The following is a 13,826-nucleotide window of genomic DNA, read 5'->3' as shown; positions in this document are numbered from 1 at the left end:
CAAACAAGTGTTGTGCCTAGGCTGAATATGGTTTGTCTGTTTTGTACAAATGTTTTGTACTGTGGATATTTTAAAGACTGGACTACATCCTGAATCCCCATTTGATTCCAAATTGTGGCATATTGCCAGTGGAAAGGATGTGGGAGAGTGGATGGAAGAGATGCAGGGGGCATTGCCTTGGTGTGAAACTGGCACAGCAAGTCCCTCACTTCTTGCTTCTGCTGCTGGTGTGAGACAACGTGTCAGCAGCACTTGCAGAAGGAATTGTTTGCTTGCGTCAAATTCAGGACATCCCACGTAGACTGACAAACTCATTATATAATAACTGCAGTTCCATTGAGGGCTTAAATTTTTCCTCTGAAGTGCAGCACATGATTCAAACCTTATACCTACTGATTATAGACAGAAGGTAAATATTTAAACATTGATGCCCTGACTGTTATCTCTGTTTTAAAAACCAGTACACCACATTGAGCAAGGAGGACTGATGCAGTGAACTGCAGGAAGGTTTTTAGCAGTGAAATATGGTAACTTAAAAACTGGGAGGGACTCCAGGGAGAAAAGCCATAATATTTTTTTGGTACTAATGGCTTTAGGTGAGTATTGTATTTACTGAAAGGAGAGAATGATATCTGCCTATGTAATTTGCTGTTGCCTAGCTATGATTTTTCTGTTCATCTGTTTTTGGACTTCTTTAATTATGGAAAACTTTCAATCTGCCTTTGAGAGAATTAGTCAATATTAGAGTTCTATGTAGGCTGCATGTTAATACTTAATTGCATTTTCAAAATTTTGAGAAACATAGAGCAATTTGATATGCTGTCTGGGGAACCAAAGCCCAGTTCTTTATTTTTATTTTTTTTAAAGGAAACAAATATTTTTCTAGAGGAGTAATTAAGTTTTTTATCAAAGTGCATGTGAGTAACCTATTTTAGGAGATCTTAAGCAAAAAATGAAATTATTTTTAAAAGAAATTAATTGATTCTAGGCACCACTACTTAAAACCTAGACTATCTGCCCCTTGTCCAGGGGATTTAACAATAAATTATGGAAAAGTAAATTTCATAGTCATTTCATATATTCTTTTTTCCTGCCACTAGTGTATGATTACCAGATATATCAAAAAGACTTATTGTATGTGTCTAATGACATGAAAGATAGAGAGTTTGGAGTTGAAAAAAAAAGGTATATTTAATATTAGCACCATGTTTTACTAGGTGTTACAAGAGTGAACAGTACTCAGTGTTCAAAAAAAAGGATAAAAGGAGAAAGAAGGAGATATTAATGAAGTTATGAGAGTAAGATTGTTTAAAATTAAGCTATGCTACAACATGTACCAAGGGTATTATTAATGAGAGCGTATACTGTAGTAAGCCAATAAAATTTGTACTAAAATATTGTAGTTAAAATGCTGTAAGCATCTTGAAATTCAATACTTGAATTTATTGCCAGAAGTAAAATGTAATTTAAAGGATCTAGGCTGATACTAGGGTCTCCATAAATGCAAAATAGAAATTCTTTTCAGATTGCAGACCAGCTCATCTTATTACTCACATACTCCCTTTGAGATGCACATTGACTGTCACAGAATCTCAGACTGGCTGTACCACCAGGGCCCCCCTGAAACGAGAGCAGTGCCCAGTAGCCAGTGGAATTCACAGGCTCTGGTAGCCCCTCAGTGAGGTCTCTGATTTGGGCTCCTGGTAAGCAGCACACCTCTCTGGGGAGTCAGGGCAGGGAGGGGTGCCCCTGTAGCTCCCAGGGGAGAGGTGCCTGCTGCTGTCACCTGCTGCTGTCACCTGCTGCCTTGCTCAGTTATGCTGTTGTCACACCAGGAGCCTTACACAGCTCCAGCATCTCTCCCAGTGGTCTCTTGTTTGTGCTGGCTTTTCCTGTAAGAATGTAAAACCATGTTTATATCAGTAGACACGCCGAGGAGAGAAAAAGTTTCTTAGTGTAGAGGATTATTAAAGTCCTGGAGATCTTTCAAGGTGAAGTTCAATTTTAATACCATGACCAAAACCAGTCACTCTAACTTGATTACCTTTCCTGTACCTGAGTGGAGGACAGAGGTTGCTGCTAAACTGGTTCTTCAAATGATTTCTTTTTGCTGGGAATTTTTGCTAGTGTATAAATCATCAGAAGACTGAAGGAAGGAAGGAGACAGAGGGAGAAAATCACTGGAGAGAAGCCAGTATTGCCAATCCCTTTGGAATCTCTAAGGATTCCCAAAGGGATTGGCAAAACCTGTTCTGCTTCTTTTCTGGATCAGAATGAAATTTTAACTGGTAATTCATCTTTCTAACTATTCCTATAACCTTTTAAACTGTTACTTGAACCACCATTCTTAGAGAAAAAACAGTACAGCTGAGAAATATCTTAGTATCCCAGCAAATCCATGTGGTTATCTGCATACAAATAGATAGCACAAGAGAATTACGACTTGAAATCTTTGAGACCATGTCAGACAGCTCTTTCAACCTCCCTTTTATACTGCAACCACTTGCATTCATGCTCACCTTATAATAATTCCACTTTTTCATAGCACATGACTGAGCACTCCAAGTTGGTTTAAAACACTTTTTCTATTATTAAAAAAAAAATCTAGAAAATAATCCCAGACTTATAGCACTGATATTTTGCATCATTATTTTCCTCACTCCCTCAGTTTACCCAGTATCAAGTTTGAGATGTTTTTGCAGCATGTTGTTAAAAGCTGTGGAAGAATTCGACACCAATGGTATAGCCTTTCTGGATGTATTTTGTACACTTTTCGTTCTCACTAGTACTGTTTAAAATGGTAGAGTGTTGTATTAAACTACTTTATCACATTCAGACATCAATTTGTTCATTTGAAAATGTATTCTTATATATTTGTGCTTTCCTTCCATGGTACAATGAATCAATGGATTTTTTTTCTGGGATCAGCAGTTTCAGGAGAGTTGTAACGAGCAAACATAGAAAGAACAAATTTGTGCATTGCTATGGCTTAGTCATAGGCATCAAAGGTCTAGTGTGACAAAAAGAAAGGACATTTCTTAAACTGAAAATACATAATAAATGTAATTCATTAGAGTTGTGGAGGGACTAACAATTCATCTTATATAGGAGCACTGAGTGTTTATAAATTAATGCATTTATCATTGGTGTGTTGTTTTGGTGTTTGGATCCAAATGATTGCTTGAACTAATAATGCCTTACAGAGATTTGGTTCAAATTTTAGAACATACTTATTTCTTATGCAGTTGCACACAAGGAGACCTCCACGGGAATTTAGGTCTTCTGAGGACTGAGTAAAATCCTCAACAAAAACCTTTTAAAGTATCAATGACAGATACACTCAACTCACGGCAATAACAACTCAAAGCCCAATAGAAGTGCAAGTCGGTCTGAAAATATGAAACACATATTGTAAATATCTGCAAAAACAGAGGAGGTAATTCTGTAGAGCAGAAGTACAGTGGAGATATGCCTTTTTTTTCTAAGGGACATCACAGAAGATATGGCAATTTAGATAAGCTTTTCACAGATTGCAGTGACTCCACAGGGCATTGAACTGATGATAGCCATGATTTACCCTGCAAAGCTTACTTGCAACATTTTCAGAAGTTCTGTATATCTAAAATTTTACTTTCCATCCATACACTTACAGAAACAATATAAACTCACTGTTCTGTTCATAAAAATACATGAATGTGGACTTGTGAAAAATTTAGCTCACATGAGCAATTGTAAAGCACTTTAGCATGTACCTCAGTGTATGTTATTTTGTGTAGGACTTGCAAGCACCTTCTACCTGTTCATAACAATGTCACATTTTGAAAAATACTGTAATCATAAACAGCCTTCAATTTTTAAGAGTAATTTGATGAAATATTTGACTGCTACCAGTAGTTTATCCAAAGTACAGATTCTGATATTTTCGTTACTACATTTTCTGTGTACAAAGGTCAAATATTTGTATTTGTCAGAAGGACTATGTATCTGTAAATTCTCACTTAATGTCATTTTTACTATTCCTAATAGTTTAGTAACAGAGCACTCTTCTAAAAATTTTAAATGGCAAACCAAGAAGCAATGATCAGAGCTTTCATCTGTTGCTTAAAAAATGCATAAATATTAGAAATTTTAGAAAGATGGCTCTTAATGTGCTGCCTCCCCTTATTTTAAATGATAGCAAGTCTTTTTTCTGGCATAACAGTTCACAAGAATGTTATTAATAACTTTCAAATTTATTAACAATTCTGCAAGGTAAAATTTTTTTGGTTTAAATTCTATGTCAAATAGACTTCTCTGAAATACACAGCAAATAAAAACATTTCAAAAATTTTAAAACAAATTAAATGTTCATTTTTTAATCTCCTGCAAAATAACTTTAGCTTAGAATATACAGAAATCATGCTAGCCATGAGTGATGCACTGTGTGTCCAAATTCTCTTTGGTAAAATTTGTCCAACAATTTAGATCAAGTGCAGTGGACACATTGTTCGGATCATATCTATATTATTTCCTGAAAAACTGCATGTAGACTATGTTATAATAGATAGTCTAGAAGAAAACCACTGGTGTCAGTTTCATCCTTTCTTTTTGTGTTTTTAATGAATTCCTTGATACCTACTTTTACTTTTTGAGGGACACTTAGCTGTCCTTACATACTCTTCCAATCCCTGGAAAAGTTGAAAGCACTTACAACTTTATAACAGTCTGTGACAACCATTTTACTTTGTATAAATCCAAAGAATTCCAGCGTTCCTTTGTAAAAGCAGTAGTTCTGTGACAGCTCCTTGCAGAAATATTATTTTTTTGGATGCATTTCAATTTCTCTAACCATGACTTCCCACTGTCTTTTATACTTGCAAGAAAAGGCACTGCTGATTTCAAGTCCTATTTCAAGGTCAACCTTCCATTCAGAAAGATTAGAAGTAGTATTACTCATTTTGTGGGTCATGAAGTGTATGTGAGATAATACAGGCTCTTTTTAAAGACACACAATCTTCTTATGTGTGTTTGATTTACCTGGAGACTCTCTGAGTGATGGTCTTTCTTGACACAAGACAATTCAAATGTTTTGTTGTTTTTTTTTATTATAAGCATTTTCAATCATTACTAGACATACTAAAGTACTAATATTTCATACCTGTTCAATATAGGAAATAAGAATGTGATTTTTAGATCTAAATACCTTTTGGAAATATTTGAAGGTGACATTAGGATAGGTAATTGGACCTTCTGAAATTTTCTAAGTCGTGCCCTTCTGTGTTTTTTTGTAGATTGTCATTTGGCCTTTTTAATCACTTCTTAGCTCCATGAATTTGACACTTAGGCTTTTGTTCTGCACCCAAAGAATTATACGTACTCTAACATTTAGGGACACCCATCCATCCCCAATCCCCCCAAAATCCCCAAACTATTATTTGAAACCCTATTAAAAAAATAAATAATAGCATTTGTGCCAAGTAAATCAATGAGTTGTGTTTCCCTGACCATTTGCCATTTGATAGCCAATGTGGTAGAACCTGCATGTATATTGCTATTACTATCCAATATAAACTTCAATATAAAATAGAAGTCTTTGCACAGTTGTTAACTATGAACTCAACAGTGTTTAATATCATTATTACATATGCTGCCTCAGGCAGATATTAAGTATAATATTCCATTTCAATGGGCTGGGAAATTGCATTAGTCTGCCCCATAGTTAGAGAGCCTCCATGTGTATGTATCCTCTGTTGAGAATTCATCATACCTTGCCTTGTTTGCTTAATACACAAGGCTAGGATCTCATTATAATTTTTATCTAGAGCACCAGATTTCCAGCTTTAACTCTGGATGTTTCATATTAAAATATAGGCTGGAATAGAAGCTGTTAAATTAAGGAAAGAGTTAATCCAGTACGCCATCAGCTATGGATTCCTTATAATTGAACAAGATTCTTTTTTTTTTAATCAGTATACAAAGAAACCTCACAAAATTTCCTCTTAAATCACTGCTGGCTGAAACAAATCTACAGCTTTAGACTACTATTGTGCTTTTCTGAAACAATCTCACCAAAATACAGTAATTATTTTTTCAATGCTTATGAGAACCTTTGCTACCCTAATGAAGTGCCCCTTGTATGATGCATCAGTTTCTGTGCATGATATTACATACCTGACCTGCTAAGAATTACCAGGAAGTACTTGGTTATTATGAAGTAAAATAAGTTAGACATAAGCAGTAGCTCCTATATTTGCTGAGCAATGGACTGAAACAAAATAAGAATTAGTATAAAAATGGGTGTAGAAGAGGACAAAAATTCATAAGGAAACTTATTTAATTACTGCATTTCACTAGTGAAACATTGTCAGCCACAGCAATTCCACTTAGGAATCTGAAATGGATCCACAGTAGGAAACTGAAGTGAAATATTTACCATGACAGAACCTGATGTGAGGGACTGAATACTTGCAAAGCAATGAGTGATAAATCTAAAAAGCAGAAAGGCAAAATAATGAGAGGATCTACAACTGCTTTATAATCATCAAATTTTGCTAGGAATGGCAAACAGCAATGTTATCACCTGCCAATATCTTGCCCTTTCATATAAGTCTAAATTACAAGAGCACAAAGTGTCAAGAAAAGTAGTCTTATATATGTTCACACATAAGAAGTTCTTTTCATGTTGCTCATTTCTTGGCAGAGGTGAATTTGCAATTCTTTTAAGTTTTACTAAGTTTTTTACAAAACTAAGTGAAAAAAAAAGCTGCAACTAAAAAAGCCCAAACTTTAAGAGGCCTCTCTAAAAATTTGCAGAGGCAGTTACAGCAGGTTGTTGAATACAGTGTAATAAGCACTTTGGGCAAGAAGAAATGTTGAATATCATTTTAGTGTAACTGCCAAGTCTCACCTGATTGTAGTAGCCATAGTAAGAAAATACTGTAGTTGCAGCTATTTTTCCCAACCCAGAATGATATCCCCTCAGTTGAGGTTTTAATGGAAAATCTTAACAGAAATGTTGGTGTAACCAGAATACTACTACCTTTATTTGAAGCATGCCTCTGTTTCAAGGATTTGTCCCATGAGTGCATACATGTTCTGACTGAAACTGTTATAAATGGACTCTGAATGTTTTGCCCTCCAGACTGCTTTTATGTTTTTGCAGGCTTAAATAACCTGCCTGAAAAGTTTCAGGAAACTTTGCAGTGGATGTGCTTTCTTGTCAGTATGTTACATAATTATTAGTGATGTTAAAAATAAGTCATAGTATGTTTAGAATCCTAAGGTTGAAAAAGACTATTAAAAATCACTTAATCCAGTCATTGTTAGCCTAACAACACTACCAACTTCACCACTAAACCATGTCCCTAGATACCTCGGTACCAAGTAGTCCTAGATACGGAGGTACCAAAGATATACAACTTTTAAATACCTCTGGGGTGGTAAACCACTTCACTGGGCAGCCTGTTCCAATGTTTTGATTGCCCTGTCAGCGAAGAAATTTTCCCTAGTATCCAGTCTTATCTAATCTATCTCAGATAGATCCTTAAAAGTACGTCTCAGAATAAATTTTGATGAAAAAACTACCTGTGAAGGCTCTGTGTGTGGTTGAGTCACAGGAATCACACCTATATCTGTCCCATTTCCAAGTCTAGAAACACTTCACCTGAAAGGTCTGGTAGCACTTATGCAAGTAGCTCCTGGGACCCATAAAGAAAATCCTTTTAGAGGAATGGTTAAATTGATTGTTAAATATTAAATGTCTACGTGTAGTATGGACTCTTAAGTGCCTCAGGGCTTTGAAAGAATTAAAATTGGTTCTCTCTGAATACTCACGTTGCTTACCAGGATTTTAGATAGTTTTTCATCTGCCCTGCTGATGTCTCAATGGGTAGCCTTAGGGTATGACAGTCAGTTATTGTTAAGATGCAATGAAATTCCACCAAGTATTTATGAAAATCACTCACTCACTAGGTTCCTGCAGTAGCTGGTGGTTTTTTGACATTTTGAAACTGTTAAGTAAACTATAAAACATTTAATCATAACACGTCTCTTTTTCATTATGAGACCATATTTAATCTGACTTTCTATCACACATATTTAGGAATTCTTTGGATTACTTAGGGTGGATAACACGAAAATAATTAACATTATACAGAACTGCTCCTGCTGAGTGAAATCACATTTTGTGCTTCAGAAATAAAGCTTTAAAACTAAATATGAAGTACCTGGCACAACAACACAGAGAGTTTCTCTACAAAGTGACTATGTGTCAATGACTTTTCCACAGGATTCTGGCACAGAGAGCAGTCTTTCTTTCTCTATCCTGGGTTAATTCTGGCCAAACTCAGCACAGCAGCACAATGTGTGGGCTTTGCAGCCAATATATAAATTCACTACAGGTAAGAGAATGTGCTTTGCCCTTTCTACTTTTCCCTAGTATTTGATAGAACAAAGGCAAAAGAAAAAACTTGGAGAGATAATATCAATATTCACTCACAGGGAGAGATTCTATGAAAAATAATGAGAAGCAGTGTAAACTAGCATTAAACATTTATGTGAATTATGCACAGAAGATGATAGTTCTCTTGAATACTTCTGTGGAAAAAAGAGTTGCAAGTTTTTCTCTAAGATATTTTTATTAATAGAAGTTCATAATTGCTGTGGCAAAGTTAAGTTATTTCATAAGTAAGCTATAAAAGTGGTAAGAGGTGTGAAGAAATATAATCAAAAGTGAAATTATAGACAGGCAAGCAGTGGAGGATTCTAAATAGATAGATGCACCACATTTTAGGATGCATACTTTAATAAGGATATTTTCAGTGCAAGAAAAGGAGTATTAGGTAGGAAAAGAAGAATTAAAATATAAAGGAAATGTTCTGTTAAGTAGGATATCAGGGTTTTGGGAAATGGTGAATTTGGCAGTTGATACATTTTAGATAACTTGGTAAATAAAAATGTAGTATAACAGAAAATCTAGCTCTGAAAGGAATTGCTTTGCATAAGCTAATTGCCTTTCTCATCTTTTGAGTATTTCGCTCAATTTCTCACTTGAATTGGCTAGTTTGGACAGACTGATCATTTTCTATTTTTGCTTATCTGGTTTTAACTTTGACCATCTCTAAGCTGTATCAGCGGAAGCAACATTGCCAAAGAAATACTCTGTCCTTGGAGCTGTAATTTTAGATCAAATTTAGAGCTTTTCTACAGCTTTTTTCTACATAGCAGCTGGGCCTGCTTCTGTGTTTCCTTTCAGACCACTCACTGTGGATAGAAGATAGTGCAAGGTGTGAGTATGTGGATTTGCCATGCAAGGCGAGCCACTGCCTGATTGCTGGGGGGCTCATCTGTCACTAGGTAGATTCAAACTATGGTGTCTTCTCGGCAATAAACTTTCTACTTATGGTCAGGAGGCATGTGAAATTGAAAGTGCATTTCCCAGCAAACATATGATGGATTGGAAGATTATTGTACTCTGAGTACTTCCTAGTGACATGTATTTTACTAGAAGCAAATATCTGTGTAGCAATTATCTGCTGTCACTACTTGCTACAGTCTTGACAGCTCTCCCACACTAAGCAAAGTCAAAATAAAAAATTAATTTGTATCAAGGTTTTTCCTCAAAGTTTCCTATGACAAATCGTATCAATGCAGAATGAACATTTTTACATTATGGCAGTTGTGTCTTGGCTTGTGCTGGAGCAGATGCTCCTTGCACGAAACATTTAGGCCCTGTATACATATAATCTTGTGTACCTAGAACCCTGCAGGGCTATTTAGAGTGAGGGAAGCTGAAATATTTTATATGTGCAAGTTTCTTAAATGAGCACTGCATGTCAACTTGACACTATCTGGTCACATAAAGGGAAACTTAGTTAACCTCCAGAGAGGTCTTGGAGGACTTACCACAAAGTACATATTTGGTACTTTTAGCACATTGCTAACTGGCCTAAATTCAGTGGAAGTAATTCTAATTGCATACAACATGGTGATAATGATCCTGTGTGATATAGCTGATTTGTCTTATGTTTCACTTATTGTTTATGTTTAGGAAGATTTTTTTTTGGATTTTAGTTTTTCTTAATCTATGTCTTTACAAGTAGTAAAACCACGTTTGTTTTCAAAGACATATGTTTGCTTTCCCTGAATGTCCTTGGATTCTGGCAACCCCAAAGGTGAGCAGACAGAAAATCAGGCAGTTTGTTGTTTGCAGCCTTTCTGCATTTACTCAGTAATTCATCAAAACCAATCTGTTTTTGCAAAATGCTTCTGTTTGGGAAATGAGTGTTTTGTGACAAAAGCTCAGTTTAATCAGAAAAATCCTGTTTAGTTCTATTCATTATATGGTAGGAGAGAGACAAATCAGATGCATTTCAGTCTACTAATCACAGAGCATGACTGAATGACTTTGAATCGTGCCTCTATCCTCTTTCTCTTATTGCTGTGATTAATACCAAAATGAGAGCTATGAAACCTGCAGGCTGCATTGCAACTTTTTATTGGCAGCTGTCAAAAATGCATTTTCAAAATTAGCTCTATGTACTTGACACCTCATCTGTGGAACACTGGCATCTGAGCTAATGTTGCTTGAGTGTGCTTTGAAGGCATCATTTGCAGGTCACTTAAATTTCAGATGATTTCTCACTGTGGTTATGTTGGTTGATAGCATGTGAAGTACACATGAAAAATAATACAATTGTAAAGGAAATATAGGCTCAGGCTGGGACAGTATTTAAAAACGGTCTTAACTTGGACCAGGTATGGGACTGCAGAGGGATAAATATGTAGAAATCTTTTCTTGAGTTACTGACTGAACACTGACTACTTCATATTCAATCAGCAAAGAAAGCATCTAAATAGTGCACTGAACCTAAACAAATAGGACAGTTTGGGATATACACTTGTCCAGCTTGCGCAAAGACCCTTGATGATATAGCCTGAGGACAGCTTTGCACAATCACAGCTCTGAATAACTTTCAGGCAAACGGTGCAGAAGAAAAAATAAACAAAAATTCCCTTGTGTTACTATATTTATTTATATTTACTATATTATATTTAAAGAATGATAAAAGTAGTATATAGAGGAATAGCTCTGTGAAACTTGAAAAATTATTGCGACTCAAGATATCTGAAAAACACATCTTTTCCTTCAATCTAAAGCCTACTATTTGGTCTTATGCACTAATAAACACTAAAAGGAGCTTTTCCTCTTAGTCTCTGTTGCTGATATCTTAGTGTTTCCAATAATAAGTTGAATTTGTGACTTTTTTTTGTTATCCTTGGCTTATTAGTGGATGAAACATGAAAAAAAAAGAAGGAAAGTTGGAGGGAAAGGAGGAGAGAAATACAAGTTTGGCTTTTTGTCTTTCTTTGCTTAGATCTGTAAACTGAATTTATTTCGGCTCTTGGCTGAAGCATAAAAAATAGAGAAACAGAATATGTTTTTAACTAAACAGTCCTCATTCTTTCTACGGAACAATACTGGCTGCCATCTATAATTTCTACTGTATGGTAAAGCAAACACGTTGTGGTAGACAGTAATAAAAGGTACTTTCTTTTACCTACTTTGGTTTTATTCCTGGGCTTGTATTCATTACCATCTTCAAATTTTGCAACCAAATAGGTCAAAAAGTAAGCTTTAGGACTGGCAATGCTAATAAAATATATGGTGTGGAGGAATAGGGTTAGTCATCTCATATGCCTGTATCATTATAGAGTATTCTGAGCTGGAGGGAACCCAAGAGAATCACCAAGTCCAGCTCCTGGCCATGCACAGGATGACCCAGTAATCCCGCCACGTGTCTGCGAGCGTTGTCCAGACACTTGGTGAACTCAGGCTTGGTGCTGTGCCCACTTCCCTGGGAAGCCTGTTCCAGTGCCTAGCCACCTCTGGGTGAAAAACCTTTTCCTGATACCCAGCCTAAACCTCCCCTGACTCAGCTTCATGCTGCTCCCTCGGCTCCTGTCACTGTCACCACAGAGTGACTGGACAGCCAAGATCAGTGCCTGCCCCTCCTCTTCCCCTCAGGAGGAAGTTGTTACTGCAATGAGGTCTCCCCTCAGTCCCCTCTTCTCCAGGCTGAACAGAACAAGTGACCTCAGCCACTCCTCTTCTGGTTTCCCCTCCAGATCCTTCAGGATCCTCATGATCCTCCTTCTGATTGGTACATTGGTATAATAGATGAGACTTTAAGTGTATATAGTAAACATATTGTAGAGCTATTAAATTAAGAGGCTATTTACTATTTTTCTTGAACTCCTCCTTTAAGATCTGTTAATTTAATTTGTCACTGTTCTTCACTAAGAGAAACTTGAATGCATAAAATAACTAAAAAGAAAAAAGATAGTATGGTGACTTACAAACTTCTTACAGTTATGCTAAAAAATGCAGTTCTCTGGCTGATCTGTGACTCCAAAAGGAAAAACTAATTTATTTTATATCCCATGAATGGGAAAGTTCATTAAACTTCAGGATTCTTGGGAAACAGTTTGGTATTGATTGTGTTTAGGATCAGAGGACTAAGAACTGGAAGGCTTGGTAACTGTTTTAAATTCTCACACAAATTTGCCCTATGACCCTGGAAAAATAAATTAATTTACATTCTATAGTTCAAATCAAATATTTTTTTTTAAGTAAGTCACTTAAATGAAAAGAAGAATATTTTAATTTCTTGATCTTTTGACTTTAAGTATATCTGGCTAATATGGATGAGAATTGCTACTGCTGGCTTTTCTCTGTGAAAATAAATTCTATTTATCAGAAGCTTTAATATGAGAGATATCAGTATAATGCTTTAGACTTTGAACTGTGGAAAGCATGCCATTGCTAGCTAACTGCTTTTTATTTGAGACTGAATACCATGGATATTTAAAAATCTTGATATTAATCATTGTTTCACAAGACAGGACGTTAGTAAAGGTTTCTGACATTTTTAGTAAAGGTTTCTGACAGCTGTCTTAACTAAATTTTGCTGACATTAGATGCAACCTTTCTAAAATTTTGGAACCATGTTGTGGGTTAGAACTAGATGGTCATTAAGATCCATTGCATGATTTTACCTGTCACAAGTCTTCTGGGTTTTAGAATCTCTTCTAACAGTAAACAGGTAAAATCTACTGGTACTGCAACACAGAAAATTTGTTGTATTGAAGAGCTTTATTAAAAAATGTCAAGACAAGGAATAAAAACCAGATCTTAAAAAGTGATGGAAACCTAACTTTTGTCTCAAAGTGACAGCCAACATCTTCACTGCTGTAAATACCCAGGAAATAGTAGTAACCTTAGCTGCACAGGAAATTTTGTCCTGTTTCTTTAGAAAAATGTTGGCAAATATACTCCATATAAAACCTGAAATAGCTAATCCATGAAACACACATCCAGGCATACTGTTGGGATTGCTGTGCAGGATTGCTTATTTTCCACTAGCGATCATCACAGTCCTTCATATATAAGTGTATATAGAGTGTAGAGCAATTTTGCAATATCTAACAAAAAATATCTTTTGCTTTTAAACAGCTGATAGGTGAACCATAGAAACATCTTTGGATGGTTTCTTTCATCTTTAGTCACACTCTTCTGGAAAACAAGCTGCTGTTTATGTGATAAGAATTTCAGGGAGTGGAGAGTGTTGAAAGGGCAAAGCTATGTGGTTTTGGCATGGCTTTAAGTACAGAAGCATGAAAACAGGTACCTCTGCTATTTAATGGTCAATAACAATAAATTAAGAAATGTTTAAACAACAGATTACTTAGTCCCCCTTATGCTATAACAAATTTTCTACCCTGATTTTAATGGACCTGAGATTTCATCTGAAATGCTCAGCTTTCAAACCTTAAGCTACTCTTATGGC

Source organism: Agelaius phoeniceus, chromosome 6 (assembly GCF_051311805.1).
Source record: "Agelaius phoeniceus isolate bAgePho1 chromosome 6, bAgePho1.hap1, whole genome shotgun sequence".
NCBI classification, from domain to species: Eukaryota; Metazoa; Chordata; class Aves; order Passeriformes; family Icteridae; genus Agelaius; species Agelaius phoeniceus.
Note: the sequence above shows the minus strand (reverse complement) of the source record.